This window comes from Oryctolagus cuniculus, chromosome 1, assembly GCF_964237555.1.
Source record: "Oryctolagus cuniculus chromosome 1, mOryCun1.1, whole genome shotgun sequence".
Lineage (NCBI taxonomy): Eukaryota > Metazoa > Chordata > Mammalia > Lagomorpha > Leporidae > Oryctolagus > Oryctolagus cuniculus.
Genome location: NC_091432.1, coordinates 56943035 through 56960408, shown reverse-complemented (window position 1 = coordinate 56960408; position 17374 = coordinate 56943035). Strand labels below are relative to the sequence as shown.

General features: G+C 49.4%; 1 long non-coding RNA gene and 1 other non-coding gene across 2 annotated transcripts; one reads left to right on the top strand and one right to left on the bottom strand.

The window, feature by feature from the left end:
• Window positions 1-88: 88 nt before the first annotated feature.
• Window positions 89-2829, top strand: LOC138849595 (uncharacterized). Its single transcript, XR_011388539.1, has 2 exons — window positions 89-377; window positions 1002-2829. It is a non-coding gene; the product is annotated as an uncharacterized lncRNA (long non-coding RNA).
• Window positions 2830-6059: 3230 nt separating this feature from the next.
• Window positions 6060-6166, bottom strand: LOC138847735 (U6 spliceosomal RNA). Its single transcript, XR_011385683.1, has one exon. It is a non-coding gene; the product is annotated as a U6 spliceosomal RNA (small nuclear RNA).
• Between the last annotated feature and the right edge of the window lie 11208 nt (window positions 6167-17374).

Sequence of the window (17374 nt, the reverse complement as noted above, 5' to 3'; positions counted from 1 at the left end):
CCTGGCCCGGTCCCCGCGGCCGCCGCGGCTGCCGTGACGGGGCAGGGGGGCACTGGGCCCCCCCGCGCCGCATCCTGGACTCCTTCCCCTCTGCGCCGCCGCCGCCAGCCGAGAGCGCCGCGAGCCGGCGGAGCTTAGAGAAGGGCGGAAAGCGCCGGGAAGAGCTCCGCCGCGGCCCCCTCCCGCCGCGCCTGCGCAAGCGCCGTCGGGGAGGGGGCGGGCGCCTAGCCGAAAGGATGACGTGATGCTCTTCAGGCCGCGCGGGCCGCAGCTTCCCTGGCTGTCGCCGCAGCGCAACTGTCCGCTGCCGGGTCCCCCGCAACCGCCACCTCCCGGACTGCGACTCCCTTGGGGAGGGCTGAGGAGGTGCAGGAAGAGTGGGTATATATCCCGCAGAGCTGTGGCCCTGGTCCGTGCTGCGCCGCTCTCCTGGTCACCTGCTAGAGGCCCTAGACCTCTTTAACCCGGCGTGTCACGGGCTCAGGTCGCAGGACTAAGCTCAAGGCCTGCCCAGTAGAGTCCCTAGGCTCAGCCTAGTCGCCCCCTACGGCGCCTTCTCCCTGCCCGCCTACCCTGGTCTTTTCCTCAGTATACTGAGTTGAGGATGCCCCCTTTCTCTTTTGAGGGCGTGGGCCAGCTGGTCTTAAATGTATCCGTGTCTTGGCCGGCGCCCCGGCTCACTAGGCTAATCCTCCGCCTAGCGGCGCCGGTCGGGGCGCCGGATTCTGTCCCGGTTGCCCCTCTTCCAGGCCAGCCCTCTGCTGTGGCCAGGGAGTGCAGTGGAGGATGGCCCAGGTGCTTGGGCCCTGCACCCCATGGGAGACCAGGAAAAGCACCTGGCTCCTGGCTCCTGCCATCGGATCGGCGCGGTGCGCCGGCCGCAGCGCGGGGGCCATTGGAGGGTGAACCAACGGCAAAAGGAAGACCTTTCTCTCTGTCTCTCTCTCTCACTGTCCACTCTGCCTGTCAAAAAAAAAAAAAAATGTATCCGTGTCTTACAGATGGGGAAGCTGAGGCCCAGGGAAGGTTACATGGAGTTGAAGAGACAAAGCCTGGACCAGGATTCCGGGCTGGAGGTCACCTCCCGGCTCCCTATCCTCCAGCCAGGCCTTTTCCCACGCACCTCTCTTCCCCTCTCCTGTCACTCCGGCTCATCCCTTCCTCCTCTTCACTGTGGGAATTATCAAGTCCATTCTTTCCTCTTTTTTAAAGATTTATGTATTTATTTGAAAGAGTTACACAGAGAAGGAGAGGCAGAGACAGAGAGAGGTCTTCCATCTGCTGGTTGACTCCCTAGATGGCTGCAAAGACCAGAGCCGCGCAGATCCGAAGCCAGGAGCTTCTTCCGGGTCTCCCACGTGGGTGCAGGGGCCAAAGGACTTGGACCATCTTCTACTGCGTTCCCAGGCCATAGCAGAGAGCTGGATCGCAAGTGGAGCAGCCAGGACTCAAACCGGCACCCATATGGGATGCCAGCACTGCGGGCAGAGGCTTCACCCGCTACGCCAGTCTCAGCCCCTCAAGTCCATTCTTGAGCAGCTTTTCCTGCAAAAAGAAGGTGAGAAACGGGGCAGGGGGACACCTCCTGGTCCTTTTCCTGGGACCCTCCAAACTCATTTTCACAGAAGCGAGGCAGGGGTATCCTTCTATCCCTTGAAATGGAAGATCAGAGGCCCAGAAGGCTTTACAGTATAGCGGTCACTCGCATGGGCTCTAACATAATCCTCAAATTTGAAACCTTGCTTTATCATTTGTTGTATCATTTTGGGCAAGTTATTTAATCCCTAGGCGCCAGCAGTTGTGGTTTTTGTGAAGATTACAAATATAGGCAAAGCAATGAAAATAGTGCCTGAAACACAGAAGGCATTCAGCAAATGTTACCGAAGTTATTAGCACTGATATTGTTGTTCCAGAAAGGATTGTGCTCAAGATTTGCTCTGGCAGGCTGCCACTAAACTGGTTTCCACAAAGGCTGAGCCAGGGTGCTCTCCTGGGTTCTCTCCTGGATAATTCTCTTAAGTATTGGTTCCCTGGGGGAGGATGGCCTGGAGGTCACAGCCAACATCACTCAGCACACAGCAGCCACACCTCCCTGTATCTAACCTGCTTGAACTAATGGGAGGAAAGTGAGGAGAAGGTAAGGTGCCATTCAGAGGGATGGAGGCCCCAGCCTATGCTGCTGTTCCATGCTGTGAACACCAGCAGTAGAGAAGAATCAGAGAATGCCAACAGTTACAGAGCATAGCAAGGACAGCTCTCCAGGTTGGAAAATGATCAGGGAAGGTTTCTAGAAATTTTTACTCTGACCTGAGTTCTGGAGGATCGACAGGAACTCCTCAGGTATAAGAGGAAGGGAAAAAGATGTTTGATGCAGCATGTGGGACGATAAGGAGTGACAGATAAAAGTGTGTGAAGGCAACAGCAAGCAGTTCATCAAGGCTAGAGATGGAGATATGAAAGGAGTCAAACCAGGGAGGGAGGAACAGGACACAGTGAAAACAGCCTCAAATGCCAGGCTGAAGAATTACTCCTGAGGGCTGGCATGGCTCAGCAGGTTAAAGCCTTAGTCTGCGGTGCCAGGCACTGATTCAAGTCCCGGCTGCTCCGCTTCCCATCCAGCTCTCAGCTATGGCCTGGGAAAGCAATAGAAGATGGCCCAGGTCTTTGGGCCCCTGCACTTGCGTGAGAGGCCTGGAAGAAGTTCCAGGCTCCTGGCTTCAGATTGGCACAGCTCCAGCTACTGTGGCTGTATGAGGACTGAACCAGTTGATGCAAGACTTCTGCCCCTCTCCCCCGTCTCTCTGTGACTCAGCTTTTCAGATAAATAAATACTTTTTTTTTTTTGACAGGCAGAGTGGACAGTGAGAGAGAGAGAGAGAGAGAAAGGTCTTCCTTTGCCGTTGGTTCACCCTCCAATGGCCGCTGCAGCCGGCGCACCACACTGATCCAAAGCCAGGAGCCAGGTGCAGGGCCCAAGCACTTGGGCCATCCTCCACTGCACTTCCGGGCCAATGCAGAGAGCTGGCCTGGAAGAGGGGCAGCCAGGACAGAATCTGGCACCCCAACCTGGACTAGAACCCGGTGTGCCGGTGCCGCAGGCGGAGGATTAGCCTAGTGAGCCGTGGTGTCGGCCAATAAATAAATCTTAAAAAAAAAAAAAAAAGAATCCTGGTGTCATCGTCCCCCACCCCTACCCCATCCATTCTATGGTTCAGCGATGCGGTATCAAGTCCAGGCTGCGCCACTTCCGATTCAGCTCCTTGATAATGTGCCTGGAAAGTCAACAGAAGATGCCCAAGTTCTTGGGCCTCTGCCACTCGTGAGGGATACCCAAATGGAGAATCAGGCTCATGGCTTCAGCCTGACCCAGCCCTGGCCATTGCTGCCATTTGGGGAGTAAACCAGGAGATGGAAAACCTTTCTCTCTTTCTCTCCCTCTCTCTGTAACTCTACCTCTCAAATATATAAATAAAATCTTTTTTTAAAAAATCTTAAGAAAATTAATCCTGAGGCCATGGTTGTGGTGCAGCCAATCAAGCTGCTGCTCCCAACACCACCATCCCATAGTGGAGTGCCAGTTCCAGTCCTTGCTGCTCTGCTTCTGATCCTGCTCCCTGCAAATTTGCCTGGGAAAGCAGTAGATGATGGTCCAAATATTTGGGCCCCTAGCATTCAAGTGGGAAACCATATGGGGGAGTTCCATGTTCCTGGATTCAGCCTGTCCCAGCCCCCTGCCATGGCATCCATTTGAGGAGTGAACCACCAGATGGAATATTCCTATATTCCTTCCTTCCTTCCTTCCTTCCTTCCTTCCTTCCTTCCTTCCTTCCTTCCTTCCTTTCTTTCTTTCTTTCTTTCTTTCTTTCTTTCTTTCTCTTTCTTTTTCTTTTTCTTTCTCTCTTAAATGAATCGAGAAAGAAATACAGAAAAAGAAAAGAAGAATCGACCCTATAGGGTATATGGATGGACAGGGCCAACTGGGAGGAATTTAATCCAAGGAATAACAAGATCTGACCTACAGCTTAGAAAGTTTACTCTGGGGTTCATGTGGAAGAAGGGACTTGAAATAGGAATAAATGTTATCAGCTTAAAAATCCAGACACTTTCAATCCAGTGTATCCAGAGTGATCAGGTATTGGAAGACCTCTCACACTAACTCAACTCATAAAACAAGTTAAAAAGAAAAGCAGAGGCTGGCTCTGTAACCTAATGGGTAGAGCACCACCTGCAGTGCCGGCATCCCATATGGGCTGCTTCTCTTCCGATCCAGCTCTCTGCTATGGCCTGGGAAAGCAGCAGAAAATGGCCTAAGTCCTTGGACCCCTGTACCGACGTGGGAGACCCAGAAGAAGCTCCTGGCTTCAGATTGGCCCACCTCCCGCTATTGCAGCCATCTGGGGAGTGAACCAGCGGATGGAAGAATTCTCTTTCTCTGTAACTCCGCCTTTCAAATAAATAAATAAACAAACTTTTTTTTTTAAAGGCAAAATTGTATTAATTTGCCCAGGGAAATGTAACTGCTCAGAGGCCCAGAACACTCAATTATAAAGTGATCTCCTTCCCAGTAGGAAATACATTTGGCAGAGTGGTTTCTTCTTAGAGAGTCAGAAAAAAATATAGAACTGGATTTTTTTTCAAAGATTTTTTTTTATTTGAGAGGCATAGCTACAGATAGACAAAGGGAGGTCTTCCATCCACTGGTCCACTCCCCAAATGGGTGCAACAGCTGGAGCTGTGTCGATCTGAAGCCTGAAGCCAGAAGCCAGGAGCTTCTTCCAGGTCTCCCACATAGGTACAGGGGTCCAAGGACTTGGGCCATCTTCTGATGCTTTTCCAGGTCATTAGCAGGGAGTTGGATTGGAAAGGGTGCACCCGGGACTCAAACCAGCACTCAAATGGGGTGCCAGCACTGCATGTGGAAGCCTAACCCTACTACGCCACAATCCTGGCCCTAGATATTCTTTTGATTTAATGTTTAAATTCCTCCTCTCATTCTTACTAGTTGTGTAAACTGATGACATACATTAGCCTCTCAGGAATTAGAATTGCATGACACAGCAGGTAACACATCACTTGGGACATCAGCACCCATATCAGGCTATCTGGGTTTCAGTTACAAATTCACCCCAAATTCTAGGTCCCTGGAAATACACACCCTGGGAGGCAGCCAGTGATGGCTCAGGTACTTGAGTCCCATGAAAGATGGGGTTCTGGGCTCTTCATTTCTTCCTGGCCCAGTCCTGGCTGTTGGCAGGCATTTGAGGAGTGAACCAGCTGATGGAAAATTTCTCAGTCTCCCTCAGATTCTTTTTTTTTAATTATTTTATTTTTGACAGGTAGAGTTATAGACAGTGAGAGAGAGAGAGACAGAGAGAAATGTCTTCCTTCTGTTGGTTCACCCCCCAAATGGCCACTGTGGCTGGCACCGCACCAGCCCAAAGCCAGGAGCCAGGTGCTTCTTCCCGGTCTCCCATGTGGGTGCAGGGGCCCAAGCACTTGGGCCATCCTCCACTGCCCACCCGGGCCACAGCAGAGAGCTGGACTGGATGAGAAGCAGTCGGGACTGGAACCTGGCACCTATTTGGGTTGCTGGCGCCACAGGCAGAGGATTAAAGTGAGCCACGGCGCCAGCCCCCGGATTCTTTCAAATACATGAAAATAAAGATTAAAAAATTTTAAATAAAAAATTATTGAAAGTAAGAATTTTTTAAAAAATTTATTTATTTGAAAGTCAGAGTTACACAGAGAGAGGAGAGGCAGAGAGAGAGAGGTCTTCCGTCCGATGGTTTACTCCCCAGATGGCCGCAACAGCCGCAGCTGCGCCCATCCGAAGCCAGGAGCCAGGAGCCTCTTCCAGGTCTCCCATGTGGGTACAGGGGCCCAAGCACTTGGGCCATCTTCTACTGCTTTCCCAGGCCATAGCAGAGAGCTGGATTGGAAGAGGAGCAGCAGGGACTAGAATCTGTGCCCATATGGGATGCTGGCACTTCAGGCCAGGGTGTTAACCCACTGCACCACAGCACCGGCACCTCTTTTTTTTTTTTTTTTTTTTTTTTCAAAAAAATGTGGAATGCTTCACAAATTTGTGTGTCGTCCTTGCACAGGGGCCATGCTAATCTTCTCTGTATCGCTCCAATTTTAGTATATGTGCTGCCGAAGCGAGCACCGGCACCTCTTATTTATTTATTTATTTAAAGAGTTATAGAGAGAGAGGAGAGGCAGAGAGAGAGAGAGGTCTTCTATCCAATGGTTCACTCCCCAATTGGCTGCAACGGCTGGAGCTGTGCTGATCTGAAGCCAGGAGCCAGGAGCTTCCTCCAGGTCTCTCATACAGGTGCAGGGGCCCAAGGACTTGGGCCATCTTGTACTGCTTTCCCAGTCCATAGCAGAGACCTGGATCGGAAGTGGAGCAGCCCGGTCTCAAATGGCGCCCATATGGGATACCGCCACTGTGCCACAGTGCCGTCCCCAGATTTCTTTTTCTATTATTAAAATGGAGGTAGGGGGTCAGCACTGTGGTGTAGTGGGTAAAGCTGCCACCTGCAGGGTTGGCATCTTCACTTTCAATCCAGTTCCTTGCTTATGGCCTTGGAAAACAGTGGAAGATAGTCCAAGTGCTTAGGCCCCTACACCCACATGGAAGACCTGGAAGAAGCTCCTGGCTCCTGGCTTTGGATTGGCCCAACTCTGACCACTGTGGCCATTTTGGGAGTGAACCAGCAGATGGAAGAAATATCTCTCTTACCCTCTCTCTGTGTAACTCTGCCTTTCAAATAAATAAATACATATTTAAGAAATGATAGTAGACTAGACACAAGAAAACTTACCTTCATCATTTTTAAGTGGCATTAAGGACATTCAGGTTGTATGTGACCGTGGTCTCCAGAGTTTTTTTCATGCTGCAGAACTGAAACTGTACCCATTAAATAGTAATTCCTCATTCCCGCATCCCACACCAGCTTCTGGAAACCACCATTCCACTTTATGTTTCTATGAATTGACTAATCTCAGTACCTCATATGAGTGAATCATACAATATTTGTCACTGGGGTCAGCACTGTGTCACAGAGTGTTAAGCTGCCACCTGTGATGCCAGCATCCCACATCAGAGCACCAGTTCAAGTCCCAACTGCTCCACTTCTGCTCCAGTTTCTTGCTAATGCATCTGGGAAAGCAATGGAAGAGGGCCAAATTACTTGGGCCCCTGCCACCCACGTGGGAGACCCAGGTGGATTTTTAGGTCCCTGACTTCAGCCTGGCGCAGCCCCTGTCACTGCAACCATTTGGAGAGTGAACCAGCACATGGAAGATATCTCTGTCTCTTTGCCTCTCTGTGTAACTCTGCCTTTCAGATAAATAAGTCTTTAGAAAACATATACACAGGAGCTGGCTTTGTGGCATAGCAGGTAAAGCCACTTGTGACACCAGTATCCCATATATGTGCCACTTTATGTCCCAGCTACTCCAATTCCAATCTAGTTCCCTGCTAATGGCCTGGAAAAAGCAGTGGAAGATGGGCCAACTGGTTGGGCCCCTGTCACCAATGTGGGACATCCAATGGAGTTCCAGGCTCCTGGTTTCCTCCTGGCCCACCTCTACCCATTACAGCAATTTGGGGAGTGGACCACCTGATGGAAGATTCTCTCTCTCCCTCTTTCTCTGTTATTCTGCCTTTCAAATAAAATAAATCTTAAAAAAAATTGTGGGCCCGGCACCGTGGCTCACTTGGTTAATCCTCCGCCTACGGTGCTGGCATCCCATATGGATGCCAGGTTCTAGTCCCGGTTGCTCCTCTTCCAGTTCAGCTCTCTGCTGTGGTCCAGGAGTGCAGTGGAGGATGGCCCAAGTGCTTGGGCCCTGCACCTGCATGGGAGACCAGGAGAAGCACCTGGCTCTTGGCTTCCGATTGCCGTAGTGGACACTGGGGGGTGAACCAACGGAAGGAAGACCTTTTTTTTTTTTTTTTTTTTTTTTTTTTTTTTTTTTTTTTTTTTGCAGGCAGAGTGGACAGTGAGAGAGAGAGAGACAGAGAGAAAGGTCTTCCTTTTCTGTTGGTTCACCCTCCAATGGCCGCTGCGGCTGGCGCGCTGCGGCCTGCACACCGCACTGATCTGATGGCAGGAGCCAGGTGCTTCTCCTGGTCTCCCATGGGGTGCAGGGCCCAAGCACTTGGGCCATCCTCCACTGCACTCTCTGGCCACAGCAGAGAGCTGGCCTGGAAAAGGGGCAACCGGGACAGAATCCGGCACCCCGACCGGGACTAGAACCTGGTGTGCCGGTGCTGCAAGGCGGAGGATTAGCCTAATGAACCACGGCGCCGGCCGGAAGACCTGTCTGTCTCTCTCATTGTCTAACTCTGCCTGTCAAAAAAAAAAAAATTGAGTGGCTTATTTAAAATAACATAATGTCTTCAAGTTTCATCCATGTTGTAGTATGTGTCAGAATTTCCTTCATTGTTGAGTATTATAGATATATTTATATATGTGATAAAATCTTTACATTGTGCCCACAAAGCTCTTCATGATCTATGCTCCCATTCCCTTCCCCTCCCACCTTGGTGATAGTAAAGCTAGTTGCTGAAACAAAGAAACACAGTAACTGTGGCTTAGCACTGAAGTTTATTTCTTGCTCACAGAACACTCCAGTGTGGGTATTCTTGGTCAGCCTTTCCTGCGTGGGCTTGAGTCAGAGATCCAGGCCACACCCTTTCTGTCTCCTATTTTGCCCTTCTTAGAACCTCATTCCATACACAGTTTCTTCAAAATATGCACTTTCAATTAACTTTTTGAAGGCTGCTTATATGCATACATTTGAAAATTTTTTGTGTCAAAATAAACTTACCTTTAAACTCCTTTTTTTTTTTTTTTTTTTTTTTTTGACAGGCAGAGTGGACAGTGAGAGAGAGAGACAGAGAGAAAGGTCTTCCTTTGCCGTTGGTTCACCCTCCAATGGCTGCCGTGGCCAGCGCGCTGCGGCCGGTGCACCGCACTGATCCGAAGCCAGGAGCCAGGTGCTTCTCCTGGTCTCCCATGGGGTGCAGGGCCCAAGCACTTGGGCTATCCTCCACTGCATTCCCTGGCCACAGCAGAGAGCTGGCCTGGAAAAGGGGCAACCGGGACAGAATCCGGCGACCCGACCGGGACTAGAACCCAGTGTGCCCGTGCCGCAAAGTGGAGGATTAGCCTATTGAGCCACGGCGCTGGCCTTCAACTCCATTTTTCATGAACCTTTTGGAGTACCCTTGTATTATGTCCCAGATATTTTTTAAAAATTCTTACTTTCAGGGCCAGTGATCTGGCGCAGTGGGTTAATGCCCTGGCCTGAAGTGCCGGCATCGCATATGGGTGCTGGTTCTAGTCCCAGCTGCTCCTCTTCCAATCCAGCTCTCTGCTGTGGCCTGGGAAAGCAGTAAGAAGATGGCCCAAGTCCTTGAGCCCCTGCACCCACGTGGGAGACATGGAGGAAATTCCTGGCTCCTTGCTTCGGATCCGTGCAGCTCCAGCCCTTGCGGCCAGTTGGGGAGTGAACCATCGGATGGAAGACCTCTCTCTCTCTCTCTCTCTCTCTCTCTCTCTCTCTGCCTCTCCTCTCTCTGTGTAACTCTGACTTTCAAATAAATAAATAAATCTTAAAAAAAAAAAAAGAGGTTTATTATGAGAGATTGGAGCTTACATGGGTATGGAGGCTAAGAAGTTCCTTGTTCTCTCTGCTAGTTGGAGGCATGGGAAAGTCAGCAGTGTAACAGCCTGAACCGGAAAACCAGGAGGCCTGGTGTCCACACAGAAGATGAATGTCCTAGTTCAGGACATTAGTAGTTAAGGCATCTGTGTCCATATGGGAAAACTCAGGTTTGATTCTCAGCTCTGGCTCCTGACTCTGGCTTCCTACTGTTGCAGACCCTGGGAAGCAGTGGTGATGGCTCAGGTAATTGGGCCTCTGCTACCCATGTGGGAGACCTGACTTGAGTTCCTGGCTCCCAGCTTTGGCCAGTTGAGGGCATCTGGAGAGTGAACTAGCAGAGGGGATCAATCCCCATCCCCCTGTCTGTCTCTGCCTCTCAATAAAGTGAAAGAGCAAATTTGCATTTCCTGTGACATTTTGTTGGATTCAGGCCCTCAATGGACTGACAGGATGGTGTCTACTTAAACTGATTAGGGCATCTCAGTCTACCAATTTAGATGCTAGTCTTTTCCAGACATCCTTTCACAGACACACCTGCAACCCAATATTGCCAGCTATCTGGGCATTCCTTAGCCCAACCAAGTTGAAAACTAAAATTAACTGAACACTGTTTTAAAAATAGCATTAAAATTTTTTATATATGTTTTTTCCCTTCTTCCAGTCTGCCCTCCTCACACAAGATTAATCAGGGCCAGCGCCGCGGCTCACTAGGCTAATCCTCCGCCTAGCGGCGCTGGCACACCAGGTTCTAGTCCCTGTCGGGGCGCTGGATTCTGTCCCGGTTGCCCTTTTCCAGGCCAGCTCTCTGCTGTGGTCAGGGAGTGCAGTGGAGGATGGCCCAGGTGCTTGGGCCCTGCACCCCATGGGAGACCAGGAAAAGCACCTGGCTCCTGGCTCCTGCCATCGGATTAACGTGGTGCACCTGCCGGGCGGCCATTGGAGGGTGAACCAACGGCAAAAGAAGACCTTTCTCTCTGTCTCTCTCTCTCACTGTCTCACTGTCCACTCTGCCTATAAAAAAAAAAAAAAAAAAAAAAGATTAATCAGCCAGGGCCAGAGCCGTGGCTCACTGGATAATCCTCCACCTGCAGTGCCAGCATCCCAGATGGGTGCCGGGTTCTAGACACGGTTGCTCCTCTTCCAGTCCAGCTCTCTGCTGTGGCCCAGGAGGGCAGTGGAGGATGGCCCAAGTGCTTGGGCCTCTGCACCTGCATGGGAGACCAGGAGGAAGCACCTGGCTCCTGGCTTCGGATTGGCGCAGCGCTGGCCGTGGCGGCCATTTGGGGAGTGAGACAACGGAAGGAAGGCCTTTCTCTCTCTCTGTCTCACTGTCTATAATTCTACCTGTCAGATTAAAAAAAAGTTAATCAGCCAGCCATATAACACTGTTCCTGCTACCCCACATCAGTCAGAATTGATGGTGGGACTAGTGCTGTGGCATACTGGGTAAAGCTACCACCTGCAGTGCCAGCATCCTATGTGGGCAACAGTTCGAGTCCTAGCTGTTCCACTTCCAATTTAGCTCTCTGTTATTGTGTCTGAGAAAGCAGCAGGAGATGGCCCAAGTGCTTGGCCCCACACCCACATGGGAGCCTGGAAGAAGCTCCTGGTTTCTGGCCTGGCCCAGCCAGGCCATTGCAACCTTTTGGGAAGTGAACCAGCAAGTGGAAGATCTCTGTCTCCAACTCTCCTTCTCTCTGTAAGTCTGCCTTTCAAATAGGTAAATAAGTCTTTACATTAAAAAAAAAAAAAAAAGAAGAAGAAGAAGAACAAAACCTCAGGAAGCAGGAACATCCCCAGACAATGTCTGATACCCGAAGCAGACTAAAATATGAAATTGAGCAATAGGAGGAACAAATTGTTGATTGTGTCCCCAAGTGATACAACTTCCCCAAAATTGCTGTGAGCATGTACACGCATTCATGCACAGGTATATGTCTATTTGAGCTTATTCCTATGGCTAAGCAAGCATTTGTTCATAGGGATGATCATGTATATATATTTGCTTTTATATACTAGATGTATATTTGTGTATTAGCATGTGTAAGTAATTGTTTTGTGTGAGTGTGAGAATGAGGGGCAGGGTGGTTGGCTCTCCCACAAGCTCAGGACTGACTCAGAGTGTGCTCCCTTGACCTCTCTCCCCCCCTCCTGTGTTTGTCCCCCTGGACTGAGCATTTTGAGAGTCTGAGTGGATGGCCTTCTGTGTGCTGCAGCCAGCTCTATCCCTTAGCCTGAACACAGTGGCCTGCTTATTCCCATCAGTTTAAAGACCAAGAGCTTCCTGGAAAGGCGGAATGGCCTAGGGAGGGGAAGTAAAAGGCCACTGAATCAGATCCCAAAGGAAGATAAATTTAGCCATAGTAGAGCTCTCAAAGATTTGGGAGGTTGATGGAATTGCTTTAAATCTTGATTATGGTAGTGGTTACATAATTGTGGTTTCTTTTTTAACTTCTGCTTATTTAATTTTACTTATTTGAAAAGCAAGAGACGGAAAGACAGAGTTCTTCCATCAGCTGGTTTACTACCCAAATGTCTACTACAGCCAGGGTTGGGTCAGACTGAAGCTGAGAAAGGAAACGTCAATCTGGGTCTCCCATGTGGGTGGCAGAGACCCATCTACCTGAGACCCTGACTGAGTTCTCAGCTCCCAGCTTAGTCCTGCCCCAGCCCTGGCCACCATGGATAACTGAAGAGTGAATCACCAGATAGGAGCTAGCTTTCTATTTCACTCTGTCTCATTGTCCTTCAATTAAGCTGTTTTTTTTTTTTTTTATTTTAAAATAGAAGAACCTTTGAGAACTATTTTATTGCTTTTCTACCTTAGGGATCCTATGAATAGAAAGATATCTCTGAGGGGCCGGCACCGTGGCTCACTTGGTTAATCCTCTGCCTGCGGCGCCAGCATCCCATATGGTTGCTGGGTTCTAGTCTCAGTTGCTCCTCTTCCAGTCCAGCTCTCTGCTGTGACCTGGGAGTGCAGTGGAGGATGGCCCAAGTGCTTGGGCCCCTGCACCTGCATGGGAGACCAGGAGGCACCTGGCTCCTGGCTTCGGATCGGCGCAGCACCAACTGTGGCGGTCATTTGGGGGGTGAACCAATGGAAGGAAGGCCTTTCTCTCTATTTCTCTCTCTCTCACTGTCTGTACCTCTACCTGTCAAATAAAAAAAAAAAAAGGTATCTCAGAAACAAACTGAATTTATAGTCAGTTTTCCATTACCAAAAGATTCATTCTCTGGTGCACATAATTTTAATAAACACAAGATATGTGGACCACAAAGAGTTTATATGATTCCAGATAAAAGCAGGAGTGGATTTTTTTGTTGTTAGTCTATGCAGGCTTCTCCTGTGTAAGAAAATTACTGCCAGGGGGTAAATTTTGCCAAATGTTGAAACTGCCCATAAGCCTTCACTACCAGTCTTTGTGCGCTGCCAAAGGCCAGCAAAGAACCCCTGGCTCTGATTCTCTGAGTGGGAGTCAGGGAGGGGCTGGGCCATCGCTAGAGCTGCCACTCAGCTCCTGCCTGCCCCCCACTGGGGTTGCTCAGCTAAGGTTCTGAGTCATCAGCATTTATGCCTCTGGCTCTTGAGGTTCCTGAGGTGTAACAGTCAGAGCCGCTGCTCACGTTTCTACAAAGTGCACCATGAAACGTCATTCCTTATCATTAACTTCTATAGCTATCATGAAAGTTTTTAAACTGATGGCAGTCAAATTATCTTAGGAAAGGGGCATCTTTACCTTGCAGCCACCCTCTGAGCTAACCCAGGCCTATAGGCTCTACCTTGCCCCCCACAGTGCTGCTCAGCAGCAGGACACAGGAACTTGCCCAACAACCAAGTCAGCAGCCAGCAGCTGCTGTGCTCTTCCTTCTGTGCCTCTGCTCCCTTCTTCTCTGTCACCTTTCCTCTTCACTGTTACTTAGAGCTCTGTACTAGATGCAGTAGGTTGGCAGCTAACATCTGTTCCCACCTCCTTCTACTGTGCCCAGGGCCAGCTTTGTGGGCATCTTGCTTTCGCACAGGGCTCCATGCTTGGATGGTCACACACAGAGTTTAACGCTCTGCTGCTGTTGTCTTAAAATTCTCAGTAATTTTATCCTTGCATGTGTTTTGTAAGTGAAGTCTGATAGGAATGACGGGTCTCAGAATGGCAACCTGACAAGCTGAGACTTAGAACCACCGCCTACAATGCCAGCATCCCATATGGGCACCGGTTGGAGTCCCAGCTACTCCACCTCAGATCCAGCTCTCTACTATGGCCTGGGAAAGCAGTAGAAGATGGTCCAAGTCCTTGGGCACCTGCACCCGCATGAGGGACCTAGAGGAAGCTCCAGGCTCCTGGCTTCAGATCAGCACAGCCCCGACATTGCAGCTATCTGGGGAGTGAATCAGCAGATGGAAGACCTATCTCTCTCTCTCTCTTTCTCTGCTATTCTATCTTCAAATAAATAAATCTTTAAAAAATAAAATTAATTAATTAAAGAGTCCCCACTATTATGCTTCTGATTCAGCTTCCTACTATTGCATACTGGGAGGCAGCAGAGGATGGCTCATGTGCTTGGAGCCTGGCCCAACACTGGATATTACAAGCATTTGGGGAGTGAAAACAGCAGATGGAAGATCTCTCTGCCTTTCAAGTAGATGAAAATAAACATTTTTTAATTTTTTTTTTTTTTGACAGGCAGAGTGGACAGTGAGAGAGAGACAGAGAGAAATGTCTTCCTTTTGCCGTTGGTTCATCCTCCAATGGCTGCTGCGGCAGGCGTATCGCGCTGATCCGAAGCCAGGAGCCAGGTACTTCTCCTGGTCTCCCATGCAGGTGTAGGGCCCAAGCACTTGGGCCATCCTCCACTGCACTCCCGGGCCACAGCAGAGAGCTGGCCTGGAAGAGGGGCAACCGGGACAGAATCTGGCACCCTGACCAGAACTAGAACCCGGTGTGCGGCGCCGCAAGGCCGAGGATTAGCCTAGTGAGCCACAGCGCCGGCCTAAATGTTTAAAATGAAAAAAAAATGTTTAAAATGAAAAATTTTTTAGAAGTCAAACAAACCAAGAGTTACTTATTTTATTTAATTTACTTGAAAGTCAGAGTTACAAAGAGAAGGCGAGAGAGAGAGAGATCTTCCATCCATCTGGTTCACTCTCCAAATGTCTGTAATAACTAGGGCTTAGCCAGGCGCCAGGTGTTTCTTCCAAGTCTCTCATGTCAGTACAGGGGCTCAAGCACTTGGGCAATCTTCTGCAGCTTTTCCAGGCCATTAGCAGAGAGCTGGATCAGAAGTGAAGTAGTTAGGAAAAACCCGGTGCCCATATGGGATACTGGTGTCAGGTGGCAGCTGTACCCACTGCCACAATGCTGGTTCCCACCCCCACCTCCTCACCATGCTTCATTTCATCCTTTACCACTAAACAGAGTAGCTCCAAGCCCAGCTTCTCCTTCCAAAATTTGCTACCCATTTCTAACCACTCTTCTCCCTACCTGCCCACCTCCCCACCACCATTCCCAATCCCTTTATGCTTCCTTTGCTTCAAGCATTACCAGTTGGTGGGGCCCTCAACAACCTTACTCCAAATTAGCAAAGTTCTTGACCTCAAAGAGCTCATGATTAGTCAGGAAAGGCAGAAGAGTAAATAAAATCTAACCATACTGGAAACTTTATCAGCTATACAAAATAAGGGAGGCCACCTTGTGGTTTAACAGTGAGACTCCAAAGACTACCCTTTTTTTTTTAATTTAGTATTTTATTATTTTTGCCTTTTTAAACATTATTTTTATTTGAGGCTGCCAGAGACACAGATGGACAAATCATCCATCTGCTGGTTCACTCTCTCCAAATGTCTGCAATAGTCAGGGCTGGGCCAGATGGAAGCCAGGAGTCCAGAACACAATCCAGATCCCCGACATGGGTGGTAGGTCTCAGGTAATCGAGCCACTATTACTGTCTCCCAGGTTACACACTAGTAGGAAGCTGGCTCAGAAGCAGAGGAGCCAAGACTGGAACCAAGCCTTTTGATGAGCAGTGTAGGCATTCCAAGCAGGAACGTAACCTGTGCTGAATGCCCACCCCCAGAGATTGCCCTCTAATAAACATATCCTATTACCTGGGGGCATTTGTTCATACCTAGCAACCTTGCTAAAACCTCAGTTTAGTTTATTAGTTTATTCTGCTGGGATTTATTTGAAAGGCAGGGTTATGAGGGGTGGGGAAGGGAAAGAGAGTGGTATCTTCTATTCACTGGTTCACTCTCCAAATGGGCACAATGGCCAGGACTGGGCTAGGCTGAAGCCTAGGGCCAGAGGCTTCATCTGGGTGTCCTATAAGGGTGTAGGGGTCCAAGTACTTGGGCCATCATCCACTTCTTATTTATTTGAAAGGTAGAGTTACAGAGAGGCAGAGGAAGAGAAATAGAGAGAGGTCCTTTACCTGCTGGTTTACCCCCCAAAATGGCTGTAACTGTCAGAGCTGGGCCAATCCAAAGCCAGAAGCCAGAAGCTTCCTCCAGGCCAGGTCTCCCATACTGGTACAGGGGCCCAAGGACTTGGGCCATCTTCTACTGCTTTCCCAGGTCATAGCAGAGAGCTAAACCAGCAGTGGAGCAGCCAGGACTCGAACCTGTGCCCATATGGGATGCCAGCACTGCAGGTGGCGGCTTGATCTACTATGCCACAGTGTTGGCCCCCATCATCCACTGTTTTCTCAGGAGCTGGATTGGAAATGGAGCAGCTGGGACATGAAATGGCGCAGATATGGGAGGCCAACATTGCAAGCAGTGGCTTTATCTGCTATGCCACAAAAAAGCCCCTCAACTTAATATTTTTAATTAGAAGGGCCTATTCATCTTTCATCATTTTTTTCTAAGATTTATTTGTTTGAAAGGCAGAGTTACAGAGACAGATGGAGAGAGAGAGAGGTCTATCCATCCACTGGTTCACTCCCCAAATGGCTAGGAGCCACAAGTTTCTTCTGGGTCTCCCACATGGGTACAGGGGCCCAAGGACTTGGACCATCCTCTGCTACTTTCTCAGGAGCATTAGCAGGGAGCTGGACTGGAAGTGGAGCAGCTGGGACTCCATCCAGTGCTCACATGGGATTCCATGGCTTAAACCCGCTGTGCCACAGCCCCTCATGAATTTCTGAGATTCCTATCATGTCTGAGCTGTAAGGATCCCAGACCATAAAGCTCACTTACTCCAGAAATGTGGTGCAAGCTTAACAATATCCTCACCTCTCCCAGGTTGGGTGACTATCAAGTTTGTGCTAGATTAAAAAAGAAAAAGGAAAGAAAAAGAATCAAAATAGAGCATTGCAACTCAGTAAGTCCACCGAGGAGTAGGTGCTTAACCGAGCATTAAGAATGCCCACATTCCACACTGGAGCACCTAAGTTCCATTGCCAGCTCTGGGTCCTGACTCCAGCTTCCAGCTAACGCAGACCTGAGAGGCAGCAGTGCTGGCTTAATTAGATTCCTGTCACTTCTGTGGATTGTGCTCCAAGCTTTGGTCCTGGCTGTTGTAGGCATCTGGATAGTGAACAACCAGGCTTGTGGCATTCTGGGAGTGAAACAGCAGATGGGAGCGCTCTCTCTCTCTCTCTCTCTTTACATATATATATTTAAAAAATAAATAAAAATAAAAATCCAGCTTCTAATCTAAAGTACAATCACTGAATGATTACTTGCACATCAGGGATG